The following is an 18,217-nucleotide window of genomic DNA, read 5'->3' as shown; positions in this document are numbered from 1 at the left end:
ACTTAAAGAGGTAAGTGATGGTGTTTGGTGAAGGTGTGTACAGAACTCCAAGTTGCAGCTTCTAAAATTTCCTTGGTAGGAACCCCCCTGAGAAAGGCTGTAGAGGTAGCTGTTGCCCTGGTAGAGTGGGATCTAACGGTAGGAGTAACTGGTTTCCCATGATGGGTATAGCAGAATCGTATGCAATGGCCTATCCATTTAGGAATGGTTTGCTTGGATATGGCCCTCCCTTGAAAAGCTGTAGCATAGGAAACAAAGAGCTGGTCAGTTTTTCTGAAAGCCTTAGTTTTATCCAAGTAGTAACGAAGCTGCCTGTGAATGTCCAAGGAGGGCAGGAGTCTCTCACCTTTGTTCTGTGGATTGGGGAAGAAAGTTGGTAGGTGGATAGTTTGATTTAAAGCTACACTGGAAACCTTAGGCATGAAGAAAGGGTTAGTTCTTAGAGAAACTTTGTCTTGATGAAAACTGAGGAAAGGTTCCACTGCCATAAGTGCCTGTAATTCTGAGACTCTCCTAGCAGAAGTTATTGCCAGGAGCAGGGCAGTCTTCCAAGATAGGAACTGAAGGTCTACAGAAAAAGTTGGTTCAAAGGGAGGTAGCGTTAGTTTTTCCAGAACAAAGTTGAGGTCCCATGTTGGTGTAGGAGCTCTTCTAGGTGGTCTAATGTTTTTTGCCCCTCTGAGGAACTGCCTTAGGAGAGTATTTGAAAATAAAGGTGGATTCGTGTCGTAGTGAGCTGAAATAGCTGATGCATGGATCTTAATTAAGGAGAAGGAAAGTCCTTTATGCAACATCTCAGCTAAATACTGCAGAATGTGAGGCATATGAGGCGGAGTTGTGTCTTGGCCTTTACCTTGGTTCCAAGCAGAAAACCTTTTCCATTTGTCCGAGTAAGCCTTCCTGGTGCTTGGCCTCCTGGCTTCTAGAATAACATCCAGTACTGCTTGTGAAAGAGGTGCAGGTTGGATACCTAATTGATTTGCCATGCAGCCAGGTTTAAGGTTTTGATCTGGCTGTGTAGAATCTGATTGTTCTGCTGCGTGAGCAAATGAGGTATTTGAGGCAATATCCATGGTGGACTGTGAGCCATATTCTTCAATAGCGGGTACCAGTGCTGGCGTGGCCAGTCTGGGGCTATGAGAATCATTCGAGGTTTCTCCTTTTTGACCTTCAAAAGTACCTTTGTGAGAAGAGGTAATGGAGGAAAGGCATATGTTGTCAGGTTTTTCCAACTGAAGGAGAGAGCGTCCACTTTCCAAGCTTGATGGTGGAATGTCCTTGTACAAAATTTCGTCAGCTGGTAGTTTTGAGGACTGGCAAACAGGTCTATATTTGGTAGGCCCCATCTCTGAGTTATCATTGTAAATATTTGTGGGTCTAGCTTCCACTCGTGGGGATATTTGATGTTTCTGCTTAGGTAGTCTGCCAATGTGTTTTTCTGTCCTGGTAGGAATTGAGCTTGTAACTGGACATGGTAGGTCAGAGCTGTGTTCCATAAGATTATTGCTTGCCTACAAAGAGGGTAGGAATGTGTTCCCCCTTGTTTATGTACCACATTACTGTAGTGTTGTCCGTCTTTATTGCAAGTTGTCCTGGCTGTAGTAGATCCTTCAGAGCTTTCTGTACAGCTAGCATCTCTTTTTGGTTTATGTGCAGTTTTCTTTGTTCTGCAGTCCATAGGCCTTGAATGCATTGCCCTGCTATGTGTGCCCCCCCAGGCATAGTCTGAAGCATCTGTTGTGATAGTTTGCCTGGGTGGGGGCAAGGTGAAAGGCTGACCCTTGTTGAGGTGACAAGCCTGTGCCCACCTTAGAAATTCCTGTTGAAGGCAGGGAATGAGAGATATCACTGTGTCCAAGCTGTGGCTGTGTTGAGACCATACGCTTTTTAGGTACCACTGTAATTTCCTCATATGCAGTTTTGCAAATGGTATTATCAGAATGCAAGATGCCATGAAGCCCAAAGCCTGCAGAATTTTTCTTGCAGTTAATTGGGTCTTTGTTGCCACTGTCTTGAAATATTGAGTCAGTTGTAATTGCTTGTCTGGTGTAAGATAAGCCTTCTGGGCCGTTGTGTCCAAGCTGGCACCCAGGAATGTCATTTTTTGTGAGGGTACTAGTTTTGACTTCTTTTCGTTTACTGTGTACCCCAGAAAATTTAGTAGATGCTTCACAAAAGCCAGATGTTGTAGGAGAATGCCTTTTCTTTCTGCTTGGATGAGGCAGTCGTCCAGGTATGGATATATTTGAATTCCTCTTTGTCTGCAGTATGCAATTATTAGTGCCAGGCATTTTGTGAATACTCTGGGCGCAGTAGATAAGCCAAAGGGCAGTGCAGAGAATTGATAATGGGTTGAACCTGCAATGAAACGGAGGTATCTTCTGCAACTTTGTCTGATAGGGACATGCAGGTATGCCTCCTTGAGGTCCAACGTTACCAGCCATGCTTCCTTGCCCAACATGGGAAGTAGCTGCTGTAGTGTTAACATCTTGAATTTGGGAACTTGTAGGTACGTGTTTAGAATTGAAAGGTCCAGAATTGGTCTCCAAGCATTTTCTTTTCTGGGTACTAGAAAGAGTCTCGAGTAAAATCCTTTGCCTTGCTCTTGAGTTGGCACCCTTTGAATGGCCCTCATGGCCATGAGAGCTGTAATTTGTTTTTGAGCCTCTGCCCTTTGATTTTGTGGCAGGTTTGGCATTCCTCTTTTTATTGGCAAGGTGTGAAAGTGGAATCTGTATATCCTCGTAAAATTATGTCTAGCACCCATTTGTCCTTTGTGACCATGTTCCAGTTGTCTGCAAATAGTGCTAGTTTTCCCCCCAGGGGGGCTGACAAAAGAGCTTTGTTTGGCCAGCTGAGGTGCAAGTCATTGAGTTTGCCTTCTGGTGGATTGAGACCGGTCTTCTCCTCCCTTCTGGGTTGGAGTGCCCCATTGGCAAGGTTTATACTGTGCTTGCGGTTGTCCTCTGCCCCTTGGGCACCTGTATTTACCCCTCTGAGGCCTGTCAGTGGCTGGAAAGGACCAATTTTTTGTTGGCCAGTTTCTGCTGAAGTGAGGGGGTTGTACATGTAGGAAATTTTTAACTGTCTGCATCGATTTTGCCTCATCTTCCATTTTCTTTAAAACTTCTTCTGCTTTAACACCAAAAGGAACATCTTGTTGTAAGGAAGCATCTAGTAATTTTGCTTTAACACGATCAGGCAGACTTTGTTCCTTTAACCAGGCAAGCCTACGTATAACTGATCCAGTGACAGCTGCTCTGCAGGAGGCCTCTAAAGAATCAAACCCACATTGTAAGGTATGTTTGCCCACCTGCTCGGCGGCGTGCAACAAATCCTGTACTTCTTTCAATTCAGATTGTTGAGGGAGGGTGGTTATCTTTTGTTTTAACTGAGAGATCAGAAATTGCTGATACTTAAGCATATGGAATTGACAGTTTAGTGCTCTCATAGCTAAAGTGGCAGAGGTGTAAACCTTTTCCCCCCATCTGTCTAGTGCTCTTGCATCCCTTTCAGAAGGTACTGGATTTTTAGCCATGGAAGCCTTAGCCCCCTTGGGACCCTGTGAGATAGTCTCTGGGTCAGCTATTGGGCTTTTGTAAAGGAATTTGTGGGAATCAGGTACTCTGTAGTATCTGTCAGGCTTGGCCGGGGCAGGAGGTAGAGAGTCAGGGTTGAAACTGGATTCTAAATAGACATCATCCACAATGTCCAAAACAGAAGGGATGGCTAGGGGGTCTGTGTTGGGGGAGTAAAAGAAACTCTCTGAGCCTTTTCTTGGAATCAGAGTAATCCTGACCTTCCCAGTGAAAATGTTCCCTCATGCTGTGTAAAGTTTCCCCAAAAGAGCAATCTTCTGGAGGGGAAGCTGAGGGAATAGAGTCCTCAGCATCAGAATCTTCATAAGGGGAGAAGGAATAGTCTTGGTCCTCAGAGGAATCCGAAGAAATAGACAGTTGTTGAGAGGAAGCAGAATCCTCCTCTTGTCTAGGCCTTTTGTCAGGGGGAGGCTGAGAACCCCTGATAAAAGAAATCAAATCTTCAGCCATCTTGAGCATCTGTTTCTTAGGCATAGGGCCTTGAACAGGAGACTGAAGTGAAGCCTTTTTTGATTTAGGAGTCTTCGACTTGGAAAACGTTTTGACTGCAAGAGTCGTCGGTCTGAAAACACCTTCAGAAACCGATGGCGTTTCAGAAGCACCGACGTCCATGGAAGGTAAATCGTCGGAAGGGCCTGAAGTAAAAGGCTGCGCCGGCCTAGTACATTCCATCAAAATATCTGTAGCGGTCTCAGGTTCCAGAACTGCGGTAGTCAGAGGCTGAATCGGCGCCTCACTGATAACCGGAGAACCTGAGACCGGATCAACCGAGGCCTCGGAATCGGGCTTAGGCCTGGGCTGTCTGTCCTTGTCCCTGTGCTTTTTGTGCACGCCCTTAGTCGGTAGCTCCGACGGCATGGTATAATTAAATTTTCTACCAAAAAAGTGTTGTGCGAAATCAAATCGTCTTTTAATAGTACGTTTATTAAATCTAGCACAAAAACGACAAGAAGTGACATCGTGATCAGGGCCTAGGCAAGGTATGCAGTAAGAATGAAAATCCTTATGAGGTATTTGCTTCCCACAATAAAATACAATTGTTAACTTCGGACATCGGTCCGAGGCAAGAAAAGTTTCCCCAACGGGGTACTTAGCTTTATAGAAGACTTTGGTCTGAAATTCGAAAATCTCAGGAGTCGGCCGACCGGCACTTGTGAACTGCTTCTGCTTCGGGCACCGCGCGGCAAGAAAGACTGAAGAAAATGGCGTCGGTTGCAATATATATACCCCTGGCGCACTGATGTCAGGGATGAGGCGACAGCAACCGACGTCGGACCAAGACTTTGGAAATCCGGCCGACTGCGGGACCGCCCGACGACAGGATAACCCAAGTGTGATGACTGCAGCAGGGTAACACGATGAACATCTACAGAATACTTGTTTCTTTCAATGGCTAGATCATCATTTTTTCTGGAAGCATTCAAGTGTTTTCCTAATCTGGGAGAGAAATAAAACCGGACTGTGCTTAGAAGCACAGGTGGTACATGTGTCCTAGCATGGATAACGTTCCTTTTAGGTTAAACCAAGTCTGAATGTGGCTGTCAGTTTGCGACCATTGTTCCTATTTGGATGGTAAAACTAATATCTGAAAATTAACAGTTGGGGTGTTAGTATTAATTTAATAGGTTTTAGGGGGTGTATCTGGGATGTATTTTTTTGAGGGCTTTCTAAGATGAGACAAAGGCTGAAATGGATATGACAAGAAAACTGTATAAAAGATCAACCTGCCAGACATTAACATATGTATGTAGCACAAGCTGGAACTAGATACTTAAAGCTGCTACACATAAAAGGTGGGAATAACTTTACCATAATGACACTTTCTATATTATCTTTAAATGTTAATGATCTCAGATGTACATAAAAAGGAGTAGTGAACTATATTAAAAAATGCAGAGTGCAAACAGCTATGCTACAAGAGACGTGGAAAGAACTGAACATGTGAATTTGATAAGGTTTTCAGGATGGTTATTCAGATGAATACATAGGACAAAGGAGAGGAGGAGGAGTACTTCTATTAATTGCAAGAGGATGAAAAAGTTAATGGTAGATTTCTAGTACTAAGGATCTACTGGCAAGGGAAGTCTGGGAGAAATCAGCAGCTTTCAGCAGGGAATATTACTTACAGGTGGGGACAGGAATTTGACACAGTAGTGAAGATGTGTCTGGGGGGGGCTGAGAAGGGAAAATATAACAGTAGGATAGCCTTTTGAAGAAATTTATGAAAATATTTGGCATGGAAGATGGGAATTCAGTAGTTAAGAGTTTGGAGTGAATTTACATATTCTCCAAGATAAAAACTGAGCTAGGCTACACAGAACTTTTAATTTAAATGCACATGTTCCTGTAAAATGTAAGTTTTTATACACATCCAATAACTTTCAGATCATGTGCCAATAAATAAAAATGCAGAGCAATGAAATAAAGACACTGTCACTTTCCCACCTATCTGCTGAATGAAAAGAATTTAAGGAATGGACAGTGGAAATTATTCAGGAGTTATTAGACAAGAAAGAAATTTCTTCTGAAATTATACTTAAGGGAGTGGGATAAAATTAAAGTGAGGGGAGTTTAAAATAGGGTGGAAATAAGAGAGATGGAGATATGGTTAAGAAGTAAATTATTTAGAGGGACTGACAAATGTTAAAGTACTGCAGAACAGGGGAATTTCACAGAAGAGGAAAAATTACAGAATCCTAAAAAGAGTAAACAAGGGAATGCTTCAATAATATGCATGAGTTTAGAAAGTTTGCTGTTAACCAACTGTTTTTGATTACTCCTGAGCACAAAAAAAACTTAGCACACTGACTCAGGCAATAGAAAGTAGACAAAGTTGTTGCCAAGCCTAGGTAGCTTATAACAAGAAAGATAAATAGTTCTGTAAAATCTTACCATAACCATAGATGTCCTTCTCTTCTGTGTTGCAGTATTCTTTACATATGGGTTGTATTCACCAATCAACCTGATGTCTGGACTTTATACAAAACCTTAGAGTCACTGCCTGTACGTGGGACATCGCACAAAGGCACAGTCAATGTCAGTCATAAAAAGGACGTCCACATGCACAAGCCTCAGAATAAGAAAGCCCCCATAAGGGGGGGGGGGGGGGGGGGAGTCCAAAAGGAGCCTAAGGAGATGATCGTAGGAAAGAGCAAGTTGTAGGGGAAGACAGGAAGGACAGAATACTGCAACATAGGAGGAAATTATGATTATGGGAAGATTTTACACAACTATACTATGTCCTATTCAATGTTGCAGTATTCTAAAATACAGGAGGAATTCCAAAGCTGCAAGGGGACCCACGGTGGAGGATACAGTAAGAAAAAAACCTAAGAGGAAGCAGTTTTCAGGAATCCATACAGGATTGCCCTGGCAAAACCTGCCCTGGACCTCGAAACAGTATCTAATTTGTAATGTTTCATGAAGGTTTGAAAAGATGACCAAGTGGCAGCTTCAGGACTGAATGAGCATCTAGTCCTTTGAAGAAGGTCTCTGAGGATGCAACTGATCTAGTGGAATGGGCCTTATTTGATGAGGATAAAGACTTCCCATGAAATTCATAGCAAAATACAAAAGTTTTAGAGATCCGTGTGGAAATGGTTTGTTTGGATACAGGCAAACCCAGAGTCCTGGGATGAAAGGATACAAAAAGTTGGTCAGACCTTCTAATGGACTTAGTTTTGTCAAGACAAAATCAGAGTTGTCTATGAACATCCAAGGTATACAAAACCCTCTCACTGGAAGACTGTGGAAAAGGAAAAAGGTGGGCAGTTGGGTGGACCGATTAAGACAACTCATTCACCACTTTGGGCATGAAGCTTGGATTACTTCTCAAGGATACTCTGTCCCCATGAAAAACTAGGAAAGGAGGGGAAGCCATGAATGCCTGAATCTCAGAAAGCCCTCTAGCAGAGGTCAAGGCTACCAAAAGCAGTTTTCCATGTGCAGAACTTTAAAGAGGCAGAAGCTGCTGGTTCAAAGGGGGCCTGAGTAAGCTTTTCTAGCACATAGTTAAGATCCCAAGGAGGAGGAAAATGTTTCCTGGGAGGTCTTAAGTGTAGGACACCTTTAAGAAATAGCTTAACCTCTAACCTGGAAGCTAAGGGGAGTTAAAGGCAGACAAGGCAGAGCAATGGACTCTCAGAGGTAAGAAAGTACTAAGGAAATGCCTACAGCAAAGGGATCCTCTTATTTTTGGCACCAAATGAAAAACATTTTACACTTGGAAATGTAAGATTTTCTGGCATTGGGTTTCCTGGCCTCCTGCAATAGAGGCCATGAACCCCAGCAACCTCAAACTCCCTGGCCATGACAGAAGGAAGAGGCAGAACAGCCTCCAAAGAAGGCCACGAGATTGTTTTTTCTTTCTGTACAGAAAGTAACCCAAGTCTGTGCGGAACCTGCACCCCAGGAAAATAAGGTCCTGAATTGGTAGAAGGGAAGATTTTTTTTTTTTGATTTACTGAGAAGGCCAGGCTCTGCAGAAAAGGAAATTACTCTGTTCGGATGCTGGGTTAACAAATTTGAACTGTTGGCCAGGAAAAGCAGATCATCCAAGTATGGGTAGAGGTGTATGCCTTTTAGCCTTAAATAGGTGATATCTGGGGCCAGGCACTTTGTGTATACCCTTCTGTAGAAAGGCCAAAGAATAAGGCAGTAAACTGCAAAGAACCCACAGAGAAATGCAAAAGCTTCCTGAAGTGAGGATGAATAGGAATATGCAGGTATGCATCCTTGAGATCCAGGGAAGCCAAGAAGGCTTGAGGAGGGACAAGGGGAAGGAGAGTGGGCAGGGATAGCATTCTGAAAGAAGGCACCACCTGGAAACTGTTTAGTAGGAAAAGATCCAAAATAGGCCTCAAGCCCATTTTTTCTTGTAACTAAAATCATGGAGTAGAATCCCCTCCCCAGTTGGTTGGGAGGGTGGGACTGGATGGTACCCTGATGAGACAGTAGAGGAAGAATAGAGAGAAACAGTGTAATTGGCTGGTGAGGGGGGGTTTGAGGTATTCACTAAAAAGGAAGGAGAGTCATAAAACACCCACCTTGGATAACTGAAATCACCCAGGAGTCCAGAGTGATTTCCATCCAAGCAGAAAATGAGAAAGATGAAGAAACAAGGGAGTGTGACTTGGGAGAGGAGGCAGAGCATTACAGGAGGACTCTGTCTGGGCTGAAAGGGCTGCTGAGAAGGCACAACAGCAGCAGTAGTAACAGCTTTAGTCTGTGGGGGTCTCTTAGAAGGTTTACAAGGCCTAGCTGCAAAAGGAGCAGAAGTGGAGGAGCGAGCAGGTTTCCTGACAAAAGGAGTTTTGCCAGGAATGTTTCTCCAGTCCCGAAGCATCATAGAAATTATCAAGTGTTTCAAATCCTGAAACTCCTTACCCTTTCCCCGCAGTGATTTAAATAACTGCAACTGCTTTGTCAAAGGAGGAGGAATTATCCAGAGAAGCATCAAGCAGTTTTGCCTTTATGTCATCAGGCAGTGCCTGGAAAAGTAATCAGGAATGCCTTCTGAGAACAGACTCAGAAGCTGCTGCTCTGGAAGAGGCTTTAATGGCATCATACCTGCACTTGATTGACTGCTTAGTTACCTGGGTGGAGGCAGTCAAAAGTGAAAGAGCAAAGGATTTAGACTGAATCAGGCAAGGAGAAAAAAGTCTGGGTAGCCTGAGTGAGCAAAGTCAAAGCATACCTAGACGCGTTTGATAATTTAGAGCTCTGATAGCCAAGGTGGAAAAAGTATAGATCTTACCCAGTCTTTACAAATTTTACTTTCCTTAATAGAAGGAAGTAGTTTAGTTGAGGGAGATGTAATGGAAATCACAGCTGGGTCACCTGCAGGGCATTTAAAAAGAAACTTAAAATTCTCAGGGACCTTATAGAAATGATCAGGTCTTTTTAGGAGCAGGGGCCTACAAGTCTGGGGTCTTGGAAGCTGCCCTAAAGGCATCTAAGAAGGCTGGCAGGACCAGTGGAACTGTTGGAGCAGGGGCATTTAAATGGAGTAGCTCAATCTTTATTTTGTTTTTCTAAAATCTGAGAGAAATCCCACAAAGAATTAAATTTTATTAATAGTTTCCTCAAAGGAAAGCTCTTCAATAGGAGAGTCACCCCCATTAGACTCTTCCTCTGGGGAAGCATATTCCAGTGGAGAAGGAATCTGGGTGGAATATGCCATAAAGTCTTCATCTAAGTAAGACTCCTCAGAAACAGTGTCATGAATTTGAAATTCCACAGACTGCCCTGAAGGAGGCTCCTGGGATCCTAATGGTGGCACTGCAGATGAGAAGGCCAGGCCAGCTACAAGAGAAGCCGGAACCGGAGGCCTCAGAGCCATCAGAGCTTTAACGAGTCCGAGAAAAAAATCCGATGTAGGGGTAGGAGTAGCGGGAACATGCTAGTTTTCTGCTTCTTTTTAACATAAAATTTTCCCTTTGGGGAGAAAACAGCAGACATGGGCCTTACCTCCCTAGACAAAGGAGCTGGAATAGTCCCAGAGTTATCTGCAATAAAGAGACTCTGTTCCCCCAAGTCATCTGACCTGGACATCTGCATAGCCTCTGATGTACCAGGATCCGCACTCCTGACAGCTTCCATATCATTACCTGCCAAAAGAACGGACCCTACCTCCCGTCGCACCATCAGGTTTTCACCTACCTCAAGGTGCAAGTCAGAGGGAGTAGACGCAGCTAAAGAGGATTCGGGCCTAGCCTTGCTAACCCTACTCAATAGATGGCTCAGAAGCACTTGCAGAACATTCCCATCATGTCCCTAGCCAGAAGTTTGAGTCTCTGATTTTCTAAATATAGATTTAAGGCTGACAGACAACTGCACAATGTTTAAGGAACAAAGGCCCGACAGAACAGGCCTGGTGGTCGTGATTCGGTCCTAACCAAAACAAGCAAAGCTCATTGGAATTTGCCTTCCACACCTACACTTGCCCTTTCTGGATGGCATTAACAAAAGACAGCAGCAATATATTAAATCCCCTATGGGGTATTTATCTGAAGCTAGAAGACAGTTTCCAATGGCAGACCAAATGCATGAGTAAACCTTTCTGAATGGCAGCGAAAAAGTTCTGACGACTGTACATGCAGACATCCCTTTCAAGTCTGATGTTAACTGTGCCTTTGTGTGACGTCCCATGTACAGGCAGTCTCCAAGCTTTTGTATACAGGCCAGACGTCAGGTCAACTGGCAGAACACAACCCATATCTAAAGAATACTGCAACATTGAATAGAAGGACATCAAGAGATACTGTAGAGGTACTAGAAATATTTCAAAAATTTTATGAAAGTCTGTATAAAGCAGAGAAATAATGAAATCAAGAAAAGGTGCAAATTAAAAGGTTTATGGAAGAATTAAATATGCCATGGTTAGCGGTAGATGAGGCTCAATTACTAACAGGACACGAAAGGAGATGAGAAAAATGGTGATGTACAACCGATCCACAGTAAAGTTCCCAGAAACAGATGGTATTCCTGTGGAAGTCTAGAAGGATATGTTTAACAGCATTTTGAGGAGAAGCACCAACATCCTGAAAGACTGTGGGAGCTATCTGTAATTTTCAAATCTAGGTTCTTAGGATCCCCCCCCCCCCCGGCTGACCTGTTGAACTCTACATTTACCTACAAAACGGAGTCTACAGGACTGCAATTGGTCACCATAACAAAATCAGTTTCTCAGCATTTAAGCAGAGTAGGCTGCACACAAAAAGCATTTGTTAAGCTTTCACTTAGTGCTGTGTAATGAAGCTGGTCACCATTTTTGTCAGCCATAGGGCTCTTTTCTACTTGAGTGTTTGCCTCCTTCCCCTGTAACTCAAGTAAACTAACTCTTATATTAAGAGCTATAATACTTGCCTTATAGCTTTAGCACACCTTAGGAAACCTTGTAAACTGCAATAGTCTCACTACGCTCTCTTTGCTCCCCTCCCTGCCCCCCAATTCCCTCCCGCCTCCAGTACCTCTACATTTAAAGTACCATAGCCGCTCCCCCACTTTCTAGATCCTATCTGCTTTCATCTGGAATAATTCCTCCCACCCCCATTCTTCTACCTACATTTTAATAGCACCTATTAGCTTTCATCTGGCATTCTCCCATCCCCCTTCCAGTAACTACCTCACCACTCTACCTTCTGGTGTTGCATCACCAGGTAAAACAGTTCCTTAACTCACTAGCTGAATCACAAATAATGATATACGCCTCTTTACTACCCCTCTTGTTTGCACCATACCTCCTTACCTTGTATGAAAACCAGTTTCTCACAATTTCAGGTCCCAAAAGGCCATGCTATCACCTCAGCTGTAAATCCTCCCCGCTTCAACCATACTTACAGTACCAGGTCAAATCCAGCATCTTGTTCAGTCTATCAACATCTCAACCCCAGGCACATTAGCTCTAGATCCAAACACTGCCACAAACTAATAAACAAATTCCTGAAGTTCATCAAGTAGAGACTTAACCTAATACTTGCTGGTGATATTCACCCCACCCCTGGCCCACCCATTCAGATACACACTCCTCCTCTACTTGCAATCTAAGCTACAAACCTACAATTAATAGGCCAGCTAACTCTCTCCTAGCCTGTCATCTCAATATTAGAAGCAACAATAACAAGGTACATGAATTGTCCACTCCCCTGAGATTCTCTGTTTATCTGAAACCTGGTTAAAACCTAACACTACAGACAACAAAGTGTTACCACCTGGGTACAACATACACAGGCTGGATCGTGCTTCCAGGATGGGGGGTGGGGTAGCTGTACTCTATATAAATCTGAGTTGAATGTCACCATAGATGTAATACAACCACCTCAGATTAATAACTCAAATTCTTGCCACCAAATTGCAACTTAATAAAAATAAATGCATTAATATTATCTGTATGTACATTACCCCCAGGTAACAATATATCTACACTTGAAGATATCCTGCACAGACTATCATATCACTACCCCCAAGAAACCCTACTACTTGGAGACTTAAACAGACTGGGGCACCTGTTCCTCAGAATCCCCAACCACCCATATCAACCTGCATGTATTTACACAAATCATATCCACCCCTACCAGGATAGGTAAACCCAACCAAAAAGAAAGCATACTTGACTGGGTACTCAGTCACCCCCAACTGTACACCTCTGGTACCCTCCCTGATGGCCTAAGCGATCATCTTCTCACATATGTAATTAAGCACAAAGCCATTAATCACAAATAAAACTTACTCAGAAAGGTTAGAAATAAAAACTTTGACCCTGCCAAATTCCAACAAGAACTAAACACATGTAATTGGTCTATTCTAAAACACCTCCCCTTAGAGGAAGCAGTAGCATACTTTAACAAATTCCTTGAGATCCTTTATTCGCATGCACCTGTTTGTTCAAACAGAATAAAGGCAAAAACTGTGCCATGGCTTTCTAGAGAGTCTAAACTCAAAATTACTCTTAGAAATAAAGCATGGGCTTTATGGCGTTCTTCTAAAGACCCCCAAGATCACATTAAATACAAGCAATCCAGGAACGAATCTAAAAAATCCACTTCACATGACAAAAAAACAATACTACTGTAATTTACAGACAGTAAATCAAAATAACCCTCAGAAGTTTTGGGCAGGTTTAAATAATCTGCTACATCCTGGACAAACTTCAACCCCAATCCCTGCTGCGACTATTGATAAAACCCCTGAAGATGTTTGACAGTTTTAACGGATTCTTTACTGAGACAATTCAAGCCCTAGCTAGCCAACTACCTCCTAGCTCCCCTGGTCCTAAAAAGTACCACCCCTAGAAACATACCCGCGTTCAGCTTCCAACCAGTCGCCACTTCACTTATCCATACCTTGATCAAAAAATTAAAACCCACTACACTTCCTACTGATAAACTCCCTGCAGAGTACCTACAAAAATCAGCTGATGCTATTGCTTACCCTGTCTCAACACTAATCAATCGAACCATAGTAGAAGCTAAAATTCCCACCATCTGGAAAATATCCTATGTAATCACGCTTCACAAAGGAGGCAGCTCTACTGAATTCTCCAATTATAGGCCAATAGCTATATTCTCAAAACTTGCAAAGAGTACGGAAAAATGTATTCATAGACAACTCATGCACCACCTAATCCAGAATCACCTTATGGCAGACACTCAGCATGGCTTCCGTCCTCATCACAGCACTACTTCAGCCCTCCTAGCCTTTACGAACACCATAAACCATAATCACAATAATTATATATCCTCAGCCCTCTTCTTGGATCTTTCCAAGGCATTCGAAATGGTTGATCACAAACTTTTAATCCACACCCTGCAAACATTCTGTCTAGATACTAGAGCCCTTCAATGGTTTCAATCCTACCTGAATGGTCGACAGCAAGCTGTCCTCTGGCAGAACAAAAAGTCTAATCTTCTACCCAACACCCTTGGAGTACCACAAGGCTCTATACTAGGGCCCTTGTTGTTCATCTTCATTAACGACCTTTATACTGTCATCCCAAAAGTCAGCTGTATCCAATATGCAGATGACTCTACTCTGATTTGCTCGGCCACATCTCCAATAGAGTTATGGTCAGCTACCCAGACCACTTTTAATGCAATAGAAAACTGGCTTTCTGAACATTTGATCTTAAATCCCAAAAAAACTAAAATGCTGTTATTTTCACCAACACGTAAGTCTACCGCTTTCACCTTTACCATAAATTCAAATGATGGCACAATAATCTCCCCTGACCCCTCTACAAAACTATTAGGTGTCATTATTGACAATATAAAAATCGACTTACATGTTAACCAAACTATCAAAACCCATCAATAAAAAACTAGGGTCACTTTACAGAAAAAAAGCCTTCCTAACCCCTCCAGCTAAAACTGCCATAACTCGCTCTCACCTTCTTTCAACCCTTCTGTATGCATCCCCTCTACTCTCGAATTTAAACAAGATTGTACTTAAACTCTCAATATGCTACAACCACACTGCCAGGTTTGCCATTGGGCTGCCTTTTAGGACACATCATTGCATCAATCTAAATCAGCTTGGGTAGCTTGAACTACCCAGCCTAATCCAGTATAATCAACTGATTATGGCCTATAAAATCCTCTATAATCTGGACAATACTCCTGCACTTAAAATATTTTCACCCCCTATAACAATCCTAGACCGATTCGATCCTCTAACAAACTAATTTAGACTAGCAAAATTAACACAGCCCATGACTCTCTCTTTGCAAACTCTAAGTAGACCCTGGAACTCTTTTCCAGCTGATATTACCTTACTTTCTACCTCAGGTCAATTTAAAATTAGACGCAAACATTTGACACAACTGGCTATGTCAATGTATCAAGCTTGGCTAACACTCTCTAGAATGTGTAAAAATCTGTTAACCAGTTTACTGTGTAATTTAAAATTAATCCCGACTTACGCTCGGAATAAACTCTAACCTGTGGAACTTGTTTAACTTAAGTAATCACTGCAAATAGTCTGTAATATATAATGCTGGTATTATGTAATGTGTTATCTGCTTACCCTTGGAGCTTTTCTCCCCGGGAATCTGCTGAAAATGGGCATGCATCCAGTCACACTATCCCGGTCAACAAATGTAAAATAAATAGGGTAAAAACCCATAAGATTGATCTTCATACAGGCCCATTTCAATCCTAAACAAAAAAAAGAGGACCAGCATACAAAGTACCTTATATTGAAATAAAATACTTCAATAAAAGTATTAGGTTCTTGGAACACAGATCGGTTTCGGCAAATACAAAGATCAGAGCCTTCTTCAGTGTGTGAGATTCATACAAAAAAGAACCTTTATATAAATAATTAAGTCATGTGGTTAATTACATATGCTCATTGAGACCTCGCTTAAAGAGCCCAAGTTTAATGATCTATTTTTTCTCTATGAAGTTCAGTAAATCATGCCAACCTAATTTATTATGTCTAGATCTCAAGATTTTATCTATAATGGTGAAACAAACTTGCATTTTGATGAATAAGAAAATGTTTATATAAGGCATTAGTTTCTCTCGTGCCTGATGTCACTAAGGTGCTCAGATATTCGAAGTTTCAAGGGTCTTGATGTTTGGCCAACAAAATGCAGGACAGGTGCACTTAGCCAAATAAAATTACCCAATCTGAGGAACAATTAGCAAAAAATGTGATGTTAAATACTTCAGGGGTATTCTGGCTAGTGAAGCATGTACTTTTAAGTAGTTTAGTGCAATAAATGCAGTGCCCACAAGGAAAACATCGAAGTAGGGGGTCACCTGATAATGTGGTTTGGATGATGTTGGTAGTTTTCACTTCAGAATGTTTGTAGTGATTAAAAAAAGCAGATAAATTTTTTCCTTTTCGGAAAGAAAATGAACATCTATCCCCAAGAATATCATGAAGTCTGGGTTCACATGTTAATATGTTCCAATTATGTTGAACAATATTAATCAGTGTGTTGGTGTTACGTCCATATGTGGTGGTAAGTCTAGGTGGTTCGGAATTGGATTTGTGCCTGGTTCTATAAAGAAGCAAATCTGCATGTTTCATCTTGTCAACAGTACGTTTTGTACGTAATAACTGGCCCATTTTGTAGCCTCAATCATGAAATCTGTGTAGTAGATCATCCCTGAAGTGTGTATAAGAGTGCTGATCAGAATAAATGCGTTTGATATGCATAAACTGTGATTTAGGAATGTTTTTGCAAATGTGGGGAGGATGAAAGCTGGCGGCATGGAGCAGTGAATTATTTTCGGGGAAATTACAATGAATCTCTGTTGTCAGCGTATGGTCAGATGCACGGCAAACCAAAACATCTAAGAAAATGATTTTATTTTTATCATAGCTGACAGAAAATTCGATTCCCCATTTATTTTCATTCAAATAAGTGGTAAATTCCAAAAGATATTCACTGTCAGCCCCCCATACCAACCAGTAATCATCCAAATATCTGCGCCAAATGTCCATTTCTTCAATGTAAATGTTATAACTGTCATAAATGACCTGATCTTCGAAGTACGCCATGAACAAATCAGCGTATATGGGGGCAAAAGAAGCCCCCATAGCTGTCCCCTTAGTTTGCAAACATTTACCTTTGTAAAAGAACACATTTTTAGTCAATACGTGTTCTGTCAGACACAAGAGTGTTGAAACCGGGCTTATATAGTTCAGTCTTATTAAGCCAGTATTCAAACGCCTCCAAACCAGCCCAGTGTGGTATATTTGTGTATAATGATTTTACATCTAATGTACAAAGTAACCAATCTGGCTCAAGCTGTTTGTCAGAAATGATCTGCAAGAATTCAGTCGTGTCTCTGATCCTTGCACGGACACATTGTAAAAGAAGCTTTAAATGTTTCGTTAGAAACAGGGATAATGGTTCCATTAATGAATTTCTACCGGAGACAATAGTCTACCTGGAGGATTCTGAAGATCCTTGTGTATTTTAGGTAGGAAATATGTGCTGTGGGCAAGGATTGGAGATGGTGAGTTGAAACTGTGTTTTTAGTGATGATCCCTTCTTCAACAGCTGAATTGAGAAACAAATCAATATGTTTAAATACTGGTGTTGGGTCAATGGTTAGTTCAGAAAAATATCGAGCATTGGATAATTGATTAAGTGCTTCGTGGTCATATTGAGATAAATCCCGAACTATTGAACCACCTTTGTCAGCACCAATAATAACCAAATTATGGTGGTTAGCTAGTTTAGTGATGTTATCCATACAACTTTTGGATACATTTGGTAAAGGTGGGGCTGACCTGAATTGGAAATGAAGGTCTTTGATTATAGCTTGTTGAAACATGAAAACATGATGATTCATGGGTGGCATGAAGGAAGATCTGTGATATTCAAATTCATCAGAGATCATTGTTGATTCTTGTTCCTGAAAAAATAATTTGAGGTCGAGAATCCTACAAAATGAAACTATCTTGAACAAAACTTTCTTCTGAAACAAAAAAAAAACCTGGAATGAATGATAATCATTTATTAAGAATTTCAATTTCAGAGGAGGAAAGGATATGTGATGAGATGTTGGTAATGTTTACATTTGTTACTTTGTCACAAACATCTGTAATAAAGTTTCCATATTGTCCACACATCTTTTATGTTTTCTGCACCCCCCTCCTCCTATGTGTAAACCTTGCATGGTTGTGGAATGCCTTCTTTTTAATGCTGGTGAGCCTGTGGCACCCCCTGAATCAGTATCTAGACCCAAAGAAGAGTAATCAGCTGATGTGTCAGTATTGTGGGGTGTAACTTTAAGAATGGATTTGGTCAGTTTCCTTTTGGGATTGGTATGATTTTGGGCAGTAAATTGTACATGTTTTACTTTATTTTCAATTTTGAAAGGATCACCTTTGGTGTACTCATCTAAATCTCTTTGTAAGCTTTTTTTTTTCCTTTCTTTTAACTGGGATTCCAATGTGATTAGTTCCTTACTTAAATTCATAATACTATTTGTATATATGGTCTGTCCCTTGAATTGCTTAGCCTTGTCACTAAGAGAGGTGATGGATGAGATTTCCTGTTCAATGATTCTATTATGATAGTTAGCCAATATTTCAACAAATTTAAGGGATGCTTCTTGAACTTCACTCCATTGTTTAAGTAAAAGATCATCAGGGGTATT

The 18,217-nt window shown here is 41.6% G+C and overlaps 1 protein-coding gene across 1 annotated transcript in view; it reads right to left on the bottom strand.

Annotated features, from left to right (window-relative positions):
* Window positions 1–18,217, bottom strand: part of PSMA3 (proteasome 20S subunit alpha 3) — a 496,948-nt gene that overhangs the window by 176,992 nt on the left and 301,739 nt on the right. The gene's annotated exons all lie outside the window — the stretch shown is intronic.

This window comes from Protopterus annectens, chromosome 6.part0 (genome assembly GCF_019279795.1).
Source record: "Protopterus annectens isolate FY-2018-M chromosome 6.part0, PAN1.0, whole genome shotgun sequence".
Classification (NCBI taxonomy): Eukaryota; Metazoa; Chordata; order Ceratodontiformes; family Protopteridae; genus Protopterus; species Protopterus annectens.
The sequence above is the reverse complement of the archived record's forward strand: the minus strand, read 5'-3'. Positions and strand labels throughout refer to the sequence as shown.